Source organism: Pleurodeles waltl, chromosome 5 (assembly GCF_031143425.1).
Source record: "Pleurodeles waltl isolate 20211129_DDA chromosome 5, aPleWal1.hap1.20221129, whole genome shotgun sequence".
In the NCBI taxonomy this organism is placed as follows: Eukaryota; Metazoa; Chordata; class Amphibia; order Caudata; family Salamandridae; genus Pleurodeles; species Pleurodeles waltl.
The window spans coordinates 477,539,555-477,560,346 of record NC_090444.1 but is presented as its reverse complement, the minus strand read 5'-3'; positions in this window follow the sequence as shown (position 1 = coordinate 477,560,346).

The window sequence follows — 20,792 nt, the reverse complement described above, 5'->3', positions numbered from 1 at the left end:
CATTTACTACTAAATTGTTTCAATCCCCAGACCGATGATAACGCTTTATTTTTTAGGGCTTCAAGATGATCTTTCCATTTCAAGTCTGAGTCAAACCACATACCTAAATATTTATATTTTTTTACCTTCTCTAGTTTTTTACCAATTAGCAGATAAGCAAAATCACTCTTCACTTTCCCTATCGACATAGGGCCTGATTACAATTTTGGAGGAGGTGTTAATCCATCCCAAATGTGACGGATATACCGCCAGCCGTATTACGAGTTCCATAGGATATAATGAACTCGTAATACGGCTGGTGGTATATCCGTCACTTTTGGGACGGATTAACACCTTCCTCCAAAGTTGTAATCAGATCCCATAATCTTTGTTTTTTTCTAAATTTACTACCATTTTTTTCTTTTGACAGTAAGAATGAAACACATCTAATTTCCTTTGTAAAACTAACTCCGTTATATCCATTATCACTAGATCGTCGGCATATAATAAGCACAAAACAAGTACACTGTCCATTTTTGGGCTTAGGCCTTTGACCTCCTGCAGCAACCCGGGCAAATCTGACAAACATAATGTGAATAATATTGGTGCCAACACACAACCTTGGCGCAAACCATACTTTATAGGAATCTTCTTTGACAGTGAGCCACTCGTGTCTAAAATTACTTGGGCCCAATTTTGTGAATGCAGGCCCTTAAGAAGATATAATGAATCCAAATCAATCCCTAACTCTCTTAGCATATTCCATAGCAAATTTCTATCTACCAAATCAAATGCGGCGCGAAAATCCACAAAACAGCAGAACAGGCTTCCTTGCACTTGCATTGATTTTTTTGCTAAAGACCACAAGCTGAAACAGTGGTCAATTGTCGAGTGCCCTTCATTAAATCCGCCTTGTTCTACAGGTATCAAATCATTTTCCTCTGCCCATTCTTTGATTAACCCCAGCAATATCTTTGTAAATACCTTTTCACCTACATCTAATAAACTTATCAGTCAATAATTTTTTGGTTGTATTGGGTCCTCCTTTTTATGGATGGGTCTTATCATGGCTCCCTTCCAATTCTCTGGGAAAAGGCCGAAATCAAGAATTTTACCAAATGTATCATTAACAAATGTAGTCCACCAATCAATGTTTTTTATTATTATTATAGCTGGGAGATTATCCGGGCCGGCCGCTTTAGTTAATTTAAGTGCTACAATAGTTTCTTTTATTTTTTGTGGGGCAAAAGCTAATCTCATATTCTCCCCCATCTTCCTATTGACTCCATGTCCTTCCTCGCTGTCGATACCATCATATACGGTAGACAGATATTTATACCAATCCTCTTCTCCTACCAAACACCGCATGGTTCCTGATACTTTCCCCTCCCTTACCAACTGCCAGAAGCCCCTAATATTCTTTGTTCTTATCACTTCAATCATTGTGTCTCAATTTTTGTCGATATATTCCCGTTTCTTTTGTTTTATGAGTATTTTATAACTCTGTTTTGCCTGACAGAGCTGCACTTCTGTGACAATGGTGGGTCTTCTCCTAAATTCCCTTTCTAATCTTCTAATCTTTTGCTTTTTACACCCACATTCCCAATTAAACCATACTTTGCTATTATTAATTTTATACGGTTCTCCCTTCATCTCTCCCACTTGCTGTTTTTTTTGTTTTGTTTTTAGGCAGTCCACCATTAACGCAATACCCCTATTATAATCTTTAAACACATCTCTTAGATCTTACTCCAATGGAAGGTTTGGATAATTGACTATCAATTCATTAAGTGCTCCTAGACTACTTTCTGTCAAATGGGTCGTTATTCTACGAGGGTACTCAACTAGCGATATCACTCCCTTTTCTCTTTGATTTTTATCAGTATATCATATTGTTAATTGAAGTGGGCAGTGATCACTGCCCTCTATATGCTCAGCTTCAAAATCCTGCACTTCTCCAAAGGACCAAGCATTTTCAAAAGCATAATCAATGGGAAAAGTCTGGCTGCCTATTCGAAAAGTCTGTTTTGCCAGGCGATCCTTCTTCATACGACCATTTAGACCCAATATACCTTGGGATCCTAAGGTTCTTGCTAGGGATAAATCACGTGCAGAACATTCTACTTTTGGGAAGATGCTATGTGGCATTTGTGCAACTACCAGTAGTTCCTTATACAGTTTATCAATACTATTGGGATTAAATTTGTGATTAAAATCTCCCAACATTAGGGTCAAGTTTCATTGAACACTCGTTCGGCTGATGACAGAGAAAATAGAATAGCAGAACACTAACATTCTAAATATTAAAGGAGGCGCAAAGATAATAAATTACAACACATCCTCCTCTCTTGAAATTGAAAGAAACAAAGGAAAGAAACACAAAAAAGAATACAAATACTATTTGTAAAATACTTAAAATAACTAAATAGAATTATAATGCAAAAAACGCATTTCATGTAAGAAGCCCAGTCATTACTTTTCATAGTCTAATAAATATTTTGGAGCATTTCTCAATTTGAGAATCCTACTAGGAATTCTGTTAACCATCGGGTTCTTACATGCGCCACTTGTGAAAGTGTGATTATTGCGTTGCAATTTCAAGTCACTAGTGTGTTGTCACCTAGATTAACTCCTAGCATTTCTTCGCTCCCCATCATCATATATCCATTACAACCATCCTCCTCATTCACGCTCCAGCCTTTTCCTTCCTTTCCGTATCTGGCAACACTTCTCAAGTTCCAACGTTCTCCATTTTTTAACACAGCATGCCACCTATGAACCTTCTTCATTTCAATCAGACCTCGAACCTTGTCAACCCTTTCTTGACTTGCCCTTCCTTTACTTTTACAAGATCCTTTGGTTGAATTCTTCCTGTAAACTGCCTAACAGCTCATCAGTACTCACCTGTTTACTCCCTTTTTCTAACAAACCTTGCATCCACAAAGGATTTAGTTTGGTAATAGGTGTCCTGCCCCTCATTTTCTCAAAAGGAGCTAGAGTTTTCTGTGGTGCGATACGCCCACACTAAACCGAAGATTAAACTTTCTTCATCCATTCTATTTGTTACTGCAAGTTGTAAAGCACTTTTAATCATACGGTTAGCCCTTTTTACAATTCCATTGGCTTGGGGATTATATAAAGCCGCGCGAGAATGTCTAATGCTACAAGAGATAAAAAATTCCCTCATTTCATTTGAGGTTAACTGAGTATCATTGTCACTTATCAGTACTCTTGGGAAACCTTCTTCTTAAAAGATTTCACATAATGTTGCTTTTGTTTTCTTTGTAGATAGTTCTGAAATAAATTTTACCACTAACCCCCTGGTATTCAATCTAGTAATGCCATAGCAAACTTCTTCATATGATTTAAATATGACATTAGTCCTATAATATCTTTGCATACACTGTGTCAAGGGATTCCTGGATAATGAATGCTACCTAAATCACACTGTAATCCCACTTTCAATCTTTTCTCATGTTCTTTGCACTCAGCACACTGCTCCAACCGCTCAAAAATACCCAGATCCATGAAAGGCCACCAATACTCTTAATCTTTTTTTGGTTAACGTCTGTCCTGAGCGCCCTTCCATGAGCCATCTTAAACAGACCTTTCCGAACATCGTTTGGAGGAATTATTTTGTTTCACGCATTACAATTTTTCTTTCCACTTCAGACAACTCATCAATTATTTTGCAGAAAAGTCTTGCATCAACAGGTACTGTACTCTCTGTCCTTCCACCCTGTCTTATCCTTTCTACTACTAGTTTGAGAACTTCATCATTGAGCATGGCTTTAGACCATTATGCCTCGGTTATGGCTTGATGTGTCCATGACATTACATCCTCAACACTCGCAACAGCATCTTCATGGTCTCTACTGATGACATTATTTTTATCCACACCCTTCCAATTGACTGGCATACGAGATAAACAGTCAGCTTGTGTATTTTTCCACCCTGGAAGGTACTCAATATGGTAATTGTACTCCTGTAAACGTGAAGCCAAACCAGCTAATCTAGCTGAACCCTTTCCAGTTCCACCAGGGGATAGAATCTTCGTAAGTGGTTTGTGATCAGAGCGTAAAATGACATTGTTGCCCCATATATAGGTTCTAAAATATTCCAAACGGCATGCAGCTGCTAATGCTTCTTTCTCTATCACGGTTTCAGTCAACGTACGAGATGCAAAAGCTATAGTTTTTTCTTGTGATCCATGTAATTGAGACAGGAAAGCACCCATCCCCACAGCACTGGCATCCACAGTCACAATTGTTTTCTTTTTAGTGTCATATGGAACCAGTATGTCTACCTTACACACTTCAGGGGCCATTACGAGTTTGGTGATCTCAGGACCACCATGTTGGCGGTGGCCTGGTGGTGAAGACCTTCAAATTATGACCTTGGCGGTGTTCCCAACAGAACAAAGCCAAACTACAGCCAATACCGCCAGTGTGGTCAGGCCGCAGTTGATGGTGGTAGGCACCTTCAGACCAGCGGGGAGCATGTTTACGCCAGACACATTACGAGGCTGTACACCACCAAGGTTTCCGACGCGGTTACACTCCACAAAAACCCTGGCAGAAACCAACTCTATGAAAGGAAAAACTCACCTTCAGGAACACATGCTTGCTCGAAGCCACCATGGAACCTGAACTGGAAGACTTCCCATTGCTCCTGCTCACACAGCGGCTTCGGAACCAGTGACGGCGATGAAGACAGCAACTATAAGCACACACACCTACCACTCTGGAGGGAAAGGCATCAGTACACATACACAGACAACATACACATCTGGGACGGCATGTGACGGCCACACACACACATGTACCCACACACTCATATGAATACCTACACCTACATACACACACGCACACACATAAAACACACACGCCCATCTGTACCACACACATCAAAGCCAACCCACATGTGCCGTACACACACCAACTCGCACGCACAGCACCAGCACTGTCTAACACAATCATACACAACACCACTGAGTCACACAATGACACCTCAACCGCAACTACACAAACGCTCACTCTCACTGCACACCTCCACATGACAACACATGCTTACAATAATATGTAACAACACCACACAACCAATCATCGCAATCACACTGCCATACAACTAGGCATATGTCACACTACGTACACACCACACACACGCATATGACATAGCCACCACCACACGCACGGACGCACACACAACAACCACACAAGGGCAAACAACACCACCATTACGCATCTCTACAAAAACAATACACAAGTCACATACATACATGCTTGTAACAAACACACAAACATATCCTACTCACAATACACAGCAATGACAGTGGGACAAATGGAAGAGCCACACACACAACATGCAGGCTAGGCACAACAGTTAGCACAACCGTCACACACACCCATGTCACACACACACAAACCAAAGCCCACGAACACCAAACAGCCATGTAGAAAGAAAGGCAGGAGAAGTATGTTACCATTGAATCCAACACCAGGTTGGCCCAAATGTATTAATAATGAGAAATAGTAAAATAAATATATAACTATGTACAATCATAATGCCATTGGCCAGTCCAAAGATCCAAGTGCCAAACGCACTAGTGGCACTTCACTGTGCCCCTACTTGACTTCTAACTGCAAAATTACCTCCACAAGGTAGGGGCATAAAAGGTGGCAGGCAGGCACCTCAGGGGTGAGGGGGGTCTTGGGCTTGGGAGGGGGATCCTTAGGAGGGGGATCCTTGTACTTGTGTTTGGGAGGGGAGTCCTTGGGAGGGGTGTCCTTCGGTTTGGACCTGGGTTTGGGAGGGGCAGACTTCTTGGCAGGGGAAGGGACATGGGCACTACCGGGGGACAGGTGAGGACTTGGAGGTGGAAGGGCTGGAGCACTTGGGGGTATCACGGGTGGTAGAGTGGGAGAGGGGTAGGGAACAGGGAACAGGGAAAACTCCAAGAAGAAGTGCGTCTTAGACACCCAAGGGCGATGATGGCAAAAGGGTTTGGGAGTGGAGGGAGAGGGAGTGGTTGTAAGATGTGTCTTTGTGGATGTCCGATCGTGGAATGCTTGTGGGTGCTGGGTGTCCGTTGGGTGGGTGAGTGTGGGCTTTTAAGTGTTCTGGGAGGAGGGGGAGGAGGTGCTAGGAGATGTCATAGTGGATGAGTGACTGTCTATTGGTGTGGTATCTGCAGGTATGGTACATGTGCTGCATGTGGGGGTGTCAGTAGTTGTGGTGGCTGCAGATGTGGTGACTGGGGTGGATGTCTGCTGGTCTGCTATTGTGCTGACTGTGAGTAAGATAGGACTGGTGGCTGGATCCGTGAATGATTGGGTGGTGGCTGCAGGTGTGTTGGGGGAGTCAGTGCAGGGAGCGGACGTTGGTGTGTCTATAGGTGGCTTTTGCTTGTGTGCATGCTGGTGGTGGGTCTTGTGGTGCTTGTGTTTTTCTGAGCTAACCTCGTCTGTTGAGGTAGATGCATGCCTGTGTGTAGGTGTGCTTTGGATGGGCATGGGGAGAGGGGTTTGGGATTTGGAAGAAGTAGGTAGAGGGGGGACGGAAGACAAAAGGAAATTGGCTGCCGCCAGAGTGGAAGCCAGAGCCTGAAAGCATCTCTGTAGGCTAGCCATGTCACCATGAATGCCCTCCAGGAATGCATTGCTGTGTTGTACTTGAGCTGCCAGTCCATGGATGGCATTCACGATGGTCGACTGACCCACAGAGATGGACCTCAGGAGATCAATAACCTCCGCACTGAGGGCAGCAGGGCTGACTGGGGCAGGCGCAGAGGTGCCTGTGGCAAAGGAGACGCCCACCCTCTCAGAAGAACGGGCATGGGCAACTGGGTGGGGAGTTACAGGAAGGGCGGTGGTAGTTAGGGGGTGGTGGACAAATATGGTGCTGGAGTGGTCCTAGATGGGTCCGCCCCTGCCAGGAAATATCTCCTGGAGGAGGATTCAAAGAAAAGGTGGTTGATCCGGTCTTCCCTGTGGCACTCCACTCGCCCTGCGTCCCACTGGCCTTGCTGGTTCCAGCTTCCTGGGTCCTGTGGGCTGCTGTTTCCCCATTTGCCTGTGCCCCTTCTCCTTCACCAGATGATGCTGATGCACACAAAGAGAGAGGGGGGAGGGTGAGAGAGACAGATAGGGATGAAAACAGTCAACATTTACCTCCCATAGACACAGCTAAACATGTTCATAAGTGACAATACATATCATGGCTAGGCCTATTACCCAAATCAAGCTGTAATAGTGTTTTGCTTTCACTAATGACCGAGCTGAAAACAATCTCTGTAATGCACTTCTTAGTTTAAAGAAGACATTTATTATTACTTCACCACGAGGTTCCTGAGAGAGGAGATTAGTAGGTTGGAGGCACACGTTTAAAAATAGTCACAGCAATGAAAGGAAAATATATCAAAGTGATTCTCAATTGCAATGTACACAGTAAATAAATGTGATTATATTATAGCATAACTGTCAAAGCAAAGAATAAAAGTAAAAATTAATCACCGTAGGGCCTATCACTGCTCATCATCTTTCTCATGGCAACAAGTAGATGACTCCTGTTCAACTGCAAGAAAGAGACTTTCCACCCTTATGGGACAGGTCAGGCAGTTGACGTCCGCTCCTGACTGAAGTCTTAGAAAATTCCCCTCGCTGCTGCCCAGGGACACCTTTTATAGATTAAAAGGCCCTTCCCTCTAATAGTCAAAACATTCTGGCTACTGTAGGTCAGAGTTGGAAGAAAACAAGCGTTGAAAGTTGGCCAAGTTTTCAAGGCTGTTTTTCCCAAGGCTGCACTAGAGAAAAACACAAATTATGCGCTTCCTTATGCTAGTGTTTGGTGAGAGAAAATACAAAAAACACAGCTTGGTTTACCATTAAGAAAAAAACACAGCTCATCTGCAATGTCTCAACTGCAATGTCTAATGTCACGATAAAGCCAATAGGCAGCTAAACTGACTACAAAATGTCTAATGCCACGATAAAGCCAATAGGCAGCTAAACTGAATACAGGATGTAATGTCTAATGCCACGTTAAAGCCAATAGGCAGCTAAACCGAATACAAAATGTAATGTGCTACTGGTGAACATTAAACAACTAATATGCACCGTGATGAAACATAAAGTCAGTGGTCCAACATACTTAGGCCCTCATTAAAACCTTGGCGGTCGGTGTTAAAGCGGCGGTAAGACCGCCAACAGGCCGGCGGTAAAAAAAATGGAATTATGACCATGGTGGAAACCGCCAACATAGACATCCACTTTAACACTCCGACCGCCACGCGGTACAAACAAACAGCATGGCGGAAGACAATGTACCGCCCACACTATTATGAGATGCCAATTCGCCACCTTTTCCGGGGTGGAATCAACGCAAACAAAAACACGGCGGGAACAGGACTTGGAAGGGAAAACACTCACCTCTACACACTCCATGAGGAACCAGGACGCATGGAGCCTGAACTCCAAATACTCCCTGCGATAGTATTCCTGCTCCTCTACCAGGAGCACGAACGACGGCGATGACGACCACAGTGAGTACTGCACCTACAACACAGGGGAGGGAAAAGAGAGTGACACACACACGCAACACGCAATACCCCCACCCTCACACACAACAACATACACACACATACATGCTGCAACATTACATTTACCCCCAACCCCCCCTGGAAGAACGCAATGACAAAAGGAAGTGAGTTGAACGATTGTAATCATGAAAAATCCATTAGTCAAAACTTGAAATACAGTAGAAACAATTATGTACACCAACTATACAAGTCCGGATAGTGCACCATTCATAGTCCGTGGACCACTGGGCCCAAAATGCATGGGCGAGGCCCACACTCGATACCAGACTCCAAACGGAGAGAACACTGCTGGGGCATCAGATCGAAATGAAACAGGCACCTCAGGGGGAAGGGAAGGGGGGGCACCTCAGCCGGATGAGTGCACGACGCCAGCTCCACGAGGGGGCTCCATGCCCATTGATGTATCCTGGGGAGTGCAAAGCCACAGTCTCTCAAGTCTCTCCAGTGGGTGGGTTGCCCACTGCTTTATCCTGGGGAGTGCAAAGCCACAGTCTCTCAAGTCTCTCCATTGGGTGGTTTGCCCACTGCTTTATCCTGGGGAGTGCAAAGCCACAGTCTCTCAAGTCTCCCCAGTGGGTGGTTTGCCCACTGCATCATCCTGGGGAGTGCAAAGCCACAGTCTCTCAAGTCTCCCCAGTGGGTGGTTTGCCCACTGCTTTATCCTGGGGAGTGCAAAGCCACAGTCTCTCAAGTCTCTCCAGTGGGTGGTTTGCCCACTGCTTTATCCTGGGGAGTGCAAAGCCACAGTCTCTCAAGTCTCCCCAGTGGGTGGTTTGCCCACTGCTTTATCCTGGGGAGTGCAAAACCACAGTCTCTCAAGTCTCTCCAGTGGGTGGGTTGCCCACTGCTTTATCCTGGAGAGTGCAAAGCCACAGTCTCTCAAGTCTCTCCAGTGGGTGGGTTGCCCACTGCTTTATCCTGGGGAGTGCAAAGCCACAGTCTCTCAAGTCTCCCCAGTGGGTTGTTTGCCCACTGCTTTATCCTGGGAGTGCAAAGCCACAGTCTCTCAAGTCTCTCCAGTGGGTGGTTTGCCCACTGCTGCATCCTGGGGAGTGCAAAGCCACAGTCTCTCAAGTGGATGCCTTTCTCCACTGGTTTTGGAAGGGGCATTGTGCCCAGAGTGCTTCATCCTGCCAAGGATTGAGGTAGTGGATGTGATACTCCATTGGTTCTGGAGGGGGCATTGTGCCCAGAGTGATTCATCCTGGCAAGGACTGAGGTAGTGGATGCCTTTCTCCACTGGTTTGGAGGGGGCATTGTGCCCAGATTGTTTCATCCTGCCAAGGACTGAGGTAGTGGAATTGACACTCCACTGACGGTGGTGCAACATCAAGCTGCTGGATCTGACCACCAGCCTCGGACGGCTAACCACAGGGGATGGAAGCCATGCGTGCGATGGTGCCACTGGCTGAGGATGTCGCGGGGCCGCTGACGGTGCTGGCGGCGGTGTCAGTAGCGGCAGTGCTTGCGGCTGCCTCAGTGGCATTTGTGCTGGCGGCGGTGCTTGCGGCAGACTCTGTGGCATCGGTGCTTGCGGCGGGCTCTGTGGCATCGGTGCTGGTGGCAGGCTCAGTGGCATATGTGCTGCTGGTGGGCTCTGTGGTGGGCTCAGGTATTGCGGTGCTGGTGGCGGGCTCAGGTACTGCGGTGCTGGTGGCGGTCTTTGTGGTGACGGTGCTGGTGGCGGGCTCAGGTCTTGCGGTGCTGGTGGTGGGCTCAGGCCTTGCGGTGTTGGTGGTGGGCTCAGGTCTTGCGGTGCTGATGGCGGGCTCAGGTACTGCAGTGCTGGCGGTGGTCCTTGTGGCGGCGGTGCTGGTGGCGGGCTCAGGTACTGCGGTGCTGGCGGCGGTCCTTGTGGTGGCGGTGCTGGTGGCGGGCTCAGGTCTAGCGGTGCTGGTGGCAGGCTCAGGTCTTGCGGTGCTGGTGGTGGGCTCAGGTCTTGTGGTGCTGGTGGCGGGCTCAGTGACTGCGGTGCTGGTGGCAGTCTTTGTAGCCGCGGTGCTGGTGGCGGTCTTGTCCACCTTGCAGGTTGGCGTCGACATGAACCTGCCCTTGATCTTCTGGCCCTTCCCCACCTTGGATGGTAGCGCAGCTGTCTTGCCACTGTCGATTTTTGTTTTGCCTGAGCCCTTGGTGGCAGGTGTTTTCGCCTTCTCCATCTGGGATGTGGGCAACTTTTTGAGTTTTAGAGGTGGCGGAATGTCCTTGCCCTCGTTCCATGGAACACTGGCAGCCCTGTTGCTTGGCGCACTCCAAAAAACCCGCAATTGTTGGCACCACTGTTCCCGGTGATGTGGTGGCTGTGGTGCTGGGTTGGGACCTGGAAAGGCGGGCCCTAGAGGATGGACGGGGGGTGCAGGGAAGAGGTCAACATTAGCTAGGAAAAGCTTTTTAGACACACTGGGACGGGTAGATGGAGGGGGTTTGGGAGTGGAGGAAGAGGTACTGGATGTGGGAGGTGTTCGTTTGCTGACTTTGGGTGAAGGTGCATGGGCTGGAGGCTGTTGTGAGGTGGATGGCTGTTAGGTGGGTGTGTGGCTGCGTTTGGGTACTTTGGGAGGAGGGCTCACTGACACACTGGGAGAGGACACTGTGGATGTGTGAATGGTAGTGGGGTGGTGAGTGCACGTGAGCGGTGTGTGGTGATGGGCGTGCTGGTGATGGAGGTAGTGGCTGAGGATGTAGTGCATGCAGGTGTGAGTGGAGACGAGACAGGGAGGGAGGAGGGAGATGTGGAGGAGGGGGACACAGAGGAGGCAATGGATGTTGGTATGTGTGCATGGGCATGATGCTTGTGTGAGTGCCTGTGGGATGTGTGGTGCTTATGTTTGCCAGAGCCACCCTTGTGTGTTGAGGTGTGTGCATACTGATCTGATGGTGTGCTTGGGGTAGGCTGAGGTACAGGGGATTGGGTCTGGTTGGAGGGGGGAGGCTGGACACAGGGACAATGGCTGCCATCAGTGCAGGGGCCAGAGCCTGAAATGCTCTCTGTTGGGCTGCCTGGCCAGAATGAATGCCCTCCAGGTATGCATTTGTTTGCTGCAACTCCCTCACAACACCCTGGATGGCATTCAGAATGGTAGACTGCCCAACAGTGAGGGGTCTCAGGAGGTCAATAGCCTCCTCACTGAGGGCAGCAGGGCTGACTGGGGCAGGGCCTGAGGTGCCTGGGGTGAAGGAGATGCCCACCCTCCTGGGTGAGCGGCCACGGGACACACGCTGAGGGGCTGCTGGGAGGGCGGTGCTGGTAAGGAGGGTGGCAGCTGTACCTGTTGATGCGGGGGCACAGAGGGGCCCGCTACCGCCAGGGAGCACCCATCAGAGGAGGAGTCGCTGTCGCTGTCGCTCCTCCTGTCCCCGCTGTGGAGCTCCCCTCGCCCTCCGTCCCACTGGTGGCATTAGACTCCTTGGTGTCGCCCTCCAGGGCCATGTGGGATGCAACTCCCTCCTGCTCCGTTGGCACTGCTCTTCCGCCTGATGATCTAATGCACACAAGAACAGAGAGACCACAAAAATTGGGGGGGAAATACAGACAAAAGACATGTTCAGTGCATGCAATACCGCTACAGTTTGCGGCCACTACAGACACAGCAGCCCTCTGCACTACGCCATGCACTTAGAGTTCCCTAATTAATCACAGGGACATGGGGTACAAGGCCTATTCACAACTGCTGCACACATGTAAGTCACAGGAGCCTGACTAGGTGTAGTTGGCTCTTACCACTGGTGAGGTTGGGGTGTCACATATCCTGCCTCATGAAGGGACCTTGCCTACAAAACTCGCCCTGGCCTAGGGGAACCCACAGCCCACTTCCCCCCATGCCCAGACACCTTGCAATGCGCGCAGAGTCAGCTGAATGAGACTGTACTCACCCCCTTGTGGCTGCTGTGATGCTCTCAAGCGCCCATCCAACTCCGGATACGCCACCGCCAGGATCCGGAACATCAGGGGGGTCAAGGTGCGACAGGCACCCCTCCCACGTTGGGAGGCCATCCCCAGCTGGGCCTCGCCGTCTTCTTGATCCAGCGCCGAAAGTCCTCCCATCTTTTCCAGCAGTGGGTGCTCCGTCTGTGGTGGACCCCCAGGGTCCGGACGTCCTTGGCGATGGCACGCCATATATCCTTCTTCTGGTGGGCGCTGACCTAGAGGAATAGTACATGGGAAAAGGTTAATCTTAAACCGTCCGGACCGTCACAGTCATTGACCCTCCTTCCCACCCTTGCCCTGACGCACATACACTCACTGTCGGCTCATGCAAGCCTCAGTACCCACCCCTCTATCTTCCATCCACACCACTCCAAACAGGCATTGCCCATACAGTATGCTCTCAGTGTACTCACCTGTTTGTCTGGAGGACCGTAGAGTAGCGTGTACTGGGGGAGGACCCCATCCACTAACTTCTCCATCTCCTCCGAAGTGAAGGCAGGGGCCCTTTCCCCAGACACATGAGCCATCGTCGCTTCCAGACTGAGGTCACAGCAGCACTTGCAGTGTAGGTCCTCTCCTGTCGAAGGTCAGGTATCAAGTGAATGAACAGGCAGAAAATGGCGGTCACGTCCGCGGTGGTGCGTACCGTCACCGCCGGTGTACATCGTCATTGGCTCCTCGGACCCATAGGGTCCAATGTTAACCAATGCAGGATTGCGCTGCGGTCTTCGACCGCCTACCGCAACGGTGTAGAACGCCAGCGCAGTTACCTAATATCCCCTTGTCCCACACTACAGGTCAGGCAGCCGCCATTTCAGGGGGCCACATGGCATTAATTTTAAATGCGTCACACCTATCTAGGCCTTGCATACACATAGTGACAGGCACATTGCGGATTAACAAATGTGTGCAATAAATATTTTTTATCATACCTCAGTGTTGGCTGACTCTCTGCTCGCTGTTCTCGTCCATAGGGCACGTCCGCTGGGGCAGATGAGGAGATGGCAGCATCCTCTGGTGTACAGACCGCTGGTGGACCTGTCGACAATGGAAGACAGACACATCATTATCACTTACAGACTTGATCATGCCACAATCCAGGAACTGTGTTCCCAGTTGGAGCCAGACTGATGTCAGCTATCAGCCATCCCACAGGAATACACTCTCTAGTGCAGGTCCTGTCAGTACTCCATTTCCTGGCAAGTGGGTCTTTTCAAACAACAGTGCCATTGCATCAGGAATGTCCCAGCCAATGTTTTCAAACGTGTTGTCTGCCATGCTGAAACACATACGCAGCTACATCGTTTTCCCTGAGGTGCAGGATTTGCCTACAGTGAAAGGTGACTTCTATGCCCTGGGATATAACCCCAACATCATAGGTGCCATTGATGGGACACACGTGGCCCTGGTACCCCCCCCGCAGGAGTGAACAAGTGTACAGAAACCGGAAGAGCTACCATTCAATGAATGTGCAGATGGTGTGTTTGGCAGACCAGTACATCTCCCATGTGAGCGCCAAATTTCGAGGCTCAGTGCATGACGCTTACATTTTGAGGAATAGCAGCATCCCTTATGTGATGGGGCCACCCCAGAGGCACTGTGTGTGGCTAATAGGTGAGGACAAGGACCCTATACTGTGTGAATGATTGTCTGGGTCTAGGGTTGTCCCTAAGGGTTAGTGTGTGTCTAACAGTTGTCCCTCGATATTTGCAGGTGACCCTGGGTACCCCAACCTGTCATGGCTACTGACCCCAGTGAGAAATCCCAGGACAAGGGCAGAGGAACGCTACAATGAGGCACATGGGCGAACTAGGACAGTGATAGAAAGGACGTTCGGCCTCCTGAAGGCAGGTTCAGGTGCCTCCATATTACAGGTGGTTCTCTCTACTACTCACCAAAGAAGGTGTGCCAGATCATCGTGGCCTGCTGTATGCTGCACAACCTGGCTTTGCAACGACAGGTGCCTTTTCTGCAGGAGGATGGTCCAGAAGGAGGTCTTTTGGCAGCTGTGGAGCCTTTGGACAGTGAAGAAGAGGAGGCAGAAGAAGAGGATATCGACAACAGAAACACCGTTATCCAGCAATACTTCCAGTGAGACACAGGTAAGAAGACATCACAGCCTCCCACGTCTCATACAATTGTTAGACCTATCATATGTCTGTCACTTTCACCCATTGTATGGACCCTAACTTGTCACTTTGCCTTTCCATTTCACAGATGTAGGTCCCACTGTGTGACCTCTGCTATATTACCTCATGGACTAGAGCTGTGTGACATAGGTATGTTGACAGTACAATCGACATTGCTATTTTCCTTAGTTATAGCAAATACACATTCATGAAAGCACAGACTGACTCCAGATTGTTTTGTGATTCAAGGGTGTTTATTTAAGTGCAAATTAGTGGAGGGGGTTGTAAAATGGTCAGGGGTGATGGTGGAGGAATGTCCATGGCAGAGTCCAGTCTATTTGTTTCACAGGTGCATTGTCCAAAGGGGCATGAGAAGTGGAGCTAGGGCAGTTTAAGGATAGACAGGGTGACGAGGTGGGACAGAAGGATGACATTCAGGGTGGTCTCATTTTTTGGCGGGGGTCTTGGCATTGTTCTCTGTCTTTGTCCTGGATCTCAGGGACCTTTTGCGGGGTGGTTCTCCATCTGCAGGGGGTGGGGTGCTGGTGTCGTGGTCCTGTGGCGGTGCCTCCTGTCCACTAGCGCCAGCAGAGGTGATGGGCAGTTCATCATCCAGGCTAGTGTCAGGGGCCCCTTGTTGTGCCACAGTGTCCCTCCTGGTGTTCACAAGGTCCTTCAGCACCCCACAATGGTGACCAGGGTGGTGTTGATGGACTTGAGTTCCTCCCTGATCCCCAAATACTGTTCCTACTGAAGCTGCTGGATCTCCTGAAACTTGGCCAGTACCGTTGCCATCATCTCCTGGGAATGTTGGTACGCTCCCATGATGTTGGAGAGGGCTTCGTGGAGAGTGGGTTCCCTGGGCCTGTCCTCCCCCTGTCGCACAGCAGTCCTCCCAGTTCCCCGGTTTTCCTGTTCCTCTGCCCCCTGAACCTTGTGCCCACTGCCCCCAGGTCCCTGATGTTCTTGGGTTTGTGGGGTTGCCTGGGTTCCCTGTAGTGGTGGACACACTGCTGCTTGACGTGTCCTGGGGACAGAGGTATGGGCCCGCTGGGTGGGTGCTGTGCTGGTGTTTCCTGTCGGGTAGGGGCTCTGTGGTGGCATGTACCAGTGTGTTGGGAACCGACTGTCCCGAGGTCCCAGATGGGCCGGGCTGGTCATCTAGATCCAGTTGGACAGAGCTGCTGTCATCACTGTGGGCCTCTTCTGTGGGTGGAGTGGACATGTCTGGAACCTCTTGCCCGGTGACGTTGGGTAGGGGTCCTGCAGGGGTATAAACACATGATTATTGCATCTGTGTGTGCCATCATGTGCAATGGGTGGGTGACTCTGTACCCCAGTGCTTACATTCTTGTCTAGGACCTTGTGTGAGAGTTGGTTTGGGGATCTGTGTGGGTATCTGTAGTGGACATGCTTCGGTGATGGGTGTCCATGCTTTGTTGTTGCATGCAGGGCTTGGTATTGGGATGGGTGGGTTGTGATAGTGGGGCATATGTGGAGTGTTGGAGTGATGGGGTGATGGTGGGGGTATGTGATGGCATGCAGGTGGGGTGGGGGATATGGTAAATAAGATTTGACTTACCAGAGTCCATTCCTCCTGCTACTCCTGCGAGGCCCTCAGGATGCAGTATAGCCAAGACCTGCTCCTCCCATGTTGTTAGTTGTGGGGGAGGAGGTGGGGGTCCGCCACCAGTCCTCTGAACTGCAATCTGGTGTCTTGAGACCACGGAACACACCTTCCCCGTAGGTTGTTCCACCTCTTCCTGATGTCATCCCGTGTTCTTAGATGCTGTCCCACTGCGTTGACCCTGTCTACGATTCTGCACCATACCTCCATCTTCCTAGCAGTTGAGGTGTGCTGCACCTGTGATAGCTAGTGAATAGCTGTGGCTCTAACCGGACAATTTCCTCCACCATGACCCTGAGCTCCTCCTCAGAGAACCTGGGGTGTCTTTGCGGTGCCATGGTGTGGTGTGGGTGATGTGTGAGGTGGTGTGTGTTGTGATGTGTGAGGGGATGTGTTTGTGTGTGTTGTCTGAGGTGCGTGGATGTTGTGTGAGTGATGGTGTTGTGTGCCTGTGGATGCTAGTATTGTTGATGGTGGTGTCTCTCTCTGGCCTTCTTTCTCGAATTTTTGTCGTAGGGGTTTGTGGGTGATGTGGGTGTGTGTTTTAAATTGTAATGGGTGTGTGGGTGTGATGTGTATATGTGTATTAGGTGTGTGTATTTTGAATTGTCCAATGTGGTTGTGTTTTGTATATGTGTGTGTATTTTTAGCGCAGCAGTGTGTACCGCCAATGGTTTACCGCGGTTTAAAGACCGCCGCATTGATTCGTGGGTCGTGATAGTGTGGGCGTATTCCTGTTGGCGTGATGGTGTCGGTTTTGTTATCACCAGTTTATCACTGACCTTTGGTGTGGCGGACTTGTGTGGGTGTCTGGATTTTGGCGGATTCCGGGCTGTGGTTTGTAATAGCTGTAGCGGAATTCTGCCGCAGTAGCAGTGTGTTGGCGGTCTTCTGCACGGCACTAAGCAGCATTTACCGCCAATGTTGTAATGAGGGCCTTAATGCCATTACAAATAGTCATAGGCCATCAAATGTGTCCCCAAATTTCCTTTATGACATGATATGGGCAGTTAATTAGCATTGCAGCATAGTAATTGCTAGGGCTTTGTCATGCATGCCATATACACACAATTGTGACAAATTAGGAATCTCCAGGGCACTTACCACCTCTAGTACCATCCCATAGGTTTAAAGGCCACATCCCCACAAGTATAGCTCCTAGGAATGCATTATCTTTCCATTCAGGCCTCATAAATTCTACATGTATCAGTATCCCAGGTTGGCTACCTACACATACCCTATAGTCAGCAGATCACCTACATATTCCTAGTCAGCTATTAGGCCAATACTCCTGTCCCAAGAAGGCCATACATGTGGTGGAACTGAAATGCCAGTCCCACAATCTGTCAATACAAACTACAGTACATGATGTATATAGTCCCAGTGATAAAAGGAGAGTCACACAGCAGCATATACAGGTAGGCTACACAGATGGGAGTCGACTGACACCTCAGAGCCACTAATGCAGCTGAATGGAGCTGGTCATACACAATGCTTTGGATGATCCAAACATTCACATCCATTATAAGCCAGGATGGAGTCACACATGTGCTTATGTCATTAGTGCATCTCCACATTACAGACATGGAGAGGTATGGAAATAAGAGATGTACATCCACTGATTGTAAAGCGTGGACACACATCTATAAAACATACTCAGCCAGGGTGCCTAATACCCATTTCCAATTGTCGATAAACATGTAGCATAAACAACAATGTCAATTTGCCTGCAGCGAGGCACCCTATCCCATTTAAGGCCTGCCACGTCTTAGGATACAGTCAGTACTCACCCCCTTGTGGCTGCTGTGCTGCCCTCAAACGCCCATCCACATCAGGGTGGGCACTGCCAAAGTGCGGGCCTTTAAGAGGGGTCAGGGTCCAACGGCACCCCTCCCTCATTGGGGGGACATCCCCAGCTGGGCCTGTGGTCTTCTGGGCCCAGCGTCTCAACTCCTCCCACCGCTTGTGACAATGGGTGCTCCACCAGTTATGGACCCCCAGGGTCCGCACTTGCTTGGCGATGGCATGCCATATCCCCTTCTTCTGATGGGTGCTTACTTGCATGGGTGACACAGACAGAAGTAGAAAGGCATGTAGACTGGTACCATATGAACAGCAGTGAACTGTAAATATCAGACTCATCAAATGCCCACACATTCCCATCGTTACGGTTCACACCCCTTAACTCGATGCCCCTCCATGCATGTACTCCCTGATCGGTACACTTAAGCGATTCACCCTCACACACACCCCTATCACACATGACAATGGCATTGGGCTCACCTGCTCCTCTGGTGCCCCATACAGCTGTCCATACACGGGTAGGACCCCTTCTACCAGCTTCTCCAGCTCTTCTTGGATGAAGGCTGGGGCCCTATCACCTGCAGGATGTGGCATGATGGCTCCCAGATACAGTACACAGCAGCTCATGTCGTGGAGGTCTTGCTTACAAGAGTGTCAGAGGTCAAGTGAGCAAGGCTGCAGAAAATGGCAGTCACGGCAGCCTCATACAGGACCTTCACCACAAACGGTGTTCGCAAATGGCCCCAATCCCCCATAGGCAGCAATGTTAACCAATGAGAAGTTGCCTGGCGGTTGCGGCCGCCTAACGCCATGACGACATACGTCGACTAACTTAGGTCACTTCCATCTGTCCAGTGCATGCAGGACAGGCGGCTACTATTTTGTGCAGATATCATGCCTGCCTTTCTGTGCAAAATAAGTACGCCATACACGTATTTTGTCCAGAATACAGAACAGGCCTATGTTGTGCCATCATGGTTAGGCTTATACATGCATGACACAGTGACGTTATATGGCCGGTTGTCAGATGAAGTGCATGTCCAGATACTCGGAGCCTTGTAGGCGGTGTGGCCATATAAGTATATAGCATGACTACACACATGGTCAGTGCAGGACAGGTATGTGTACCACATATGGAACATCACACATGTGATGTGTGTCACAAACTTTTGATCAAGGCTAGCAATGTGCAGCAAGGGTGGTGTCAATGCCGTTTCAGCATTCCAATGTAGTATGTGTCAGCAGTTTGAGGCATGTCTACAGTCTTTGGTTTGTGCGATAAGGACATGTTCAGATAACATTTGTGGAGTGCTTATCACATCGCACATTCTCTCTTCTTTATCCTAAATACCCTGTTATGAGGAGATTGAGACATGCATTGTATCATCCGCTAGTTGACCTTGCTACCCTGGAGGACTGCGATATCATCCAGACCTATTGTCTGAATCGGCTGACCATTATGAATCTATGTACCCAGTTGGAGCCTGATCTTTTACCTGCCATATGTGAGCCCTATGCTATCCCTCCCACAGTCCAAGTCCTGTCAGTGCTACACTTTCTTGCCACAGGCTCCTTTCAGAATACAGTGGGCTTGGCAGCCGGGATGTCACAGCTTATGTTCAGTCTTGTGTTGAAGGAGGTACTGTGTGCTTTATTGAAACATCTGGACAGCTACATCAGATTACCCCATCGTGTGGATCTGGCCTATGTGAAGGCAGACTTTTATGATGTGGGACACATCCCTGATGTGATAGAGGTCATAGATGAGACCCATATAGCATTGGTCACTCCCAGTGCCAATGAACAGGTGTATAGGAACAGGAAAAACTGTCACTCCATCAATGTTCTAGCGGTGTGTGTGGCAAACAAGCACATCTCCCAAGTGACGGCCAAGTTTCTAGGATCTGTGCATGACTCCTACATCCTGAGGAACAGCAATGTCCCCCACATGATGACACGACTACACGGAGTGAGGGCTTGGCTCTTTGGTATATATGCATTTGGACGTGTGTGTTCTTGTTATGGCACCTGTCATCACTATCTTCCCTGTGTCTGTACCTGTATTTTAACAGGTCTTACCTCTGTACACACAGGTGACTCTGGCTATCCTAACCTTCCCTGGCTGTTGACACCAGTGAGGTACCCTGCCACGGAAGGGGAACTCCGTTTCAATGAGACCCACGGCAGGACAAGGAGTGTAATTGAAAGGACATTTGGCCTACTGAATACCAGATTCAGGTGCCTGAACATCTCCGGAGATGCCCTCCTCTACACTTCCCAAAAGATATGCCAGATCATAGTTGCCTGCTGGATGCTCCACAATCTAGACCTGAGACTTCAGATACCATTACTAGCCTATGATGGGGAGGAAACTGGACCAGTGGCTGGTGACACAGACATGGAAAGTGATGAGGAGACAGATGAGGAACGTGCAGCTGACTCTAGGACTGAGCTCATCAATCAGTACTTCCAGTTACATACAGGTATGTTGTGTGTGTATTTGCAAGTGTTGTATTTCCACATTGATTGGTGTCAATGGTTCTCATGATTTGGATCATCAGTGGTGGTCTGATGTGTTCTTGTCCCTGTGTGTGCGTTGTGGGAGGTGACTGCATGTATGGTGCAGAGTTCAAATATCTCATCTCTAACACGTCTACTCTATGCAGGTTGCATGAATCACCTCTCCAAGGACAAGCCTGTATTGTCCTATGTTTCCTGCATTCTCATGTC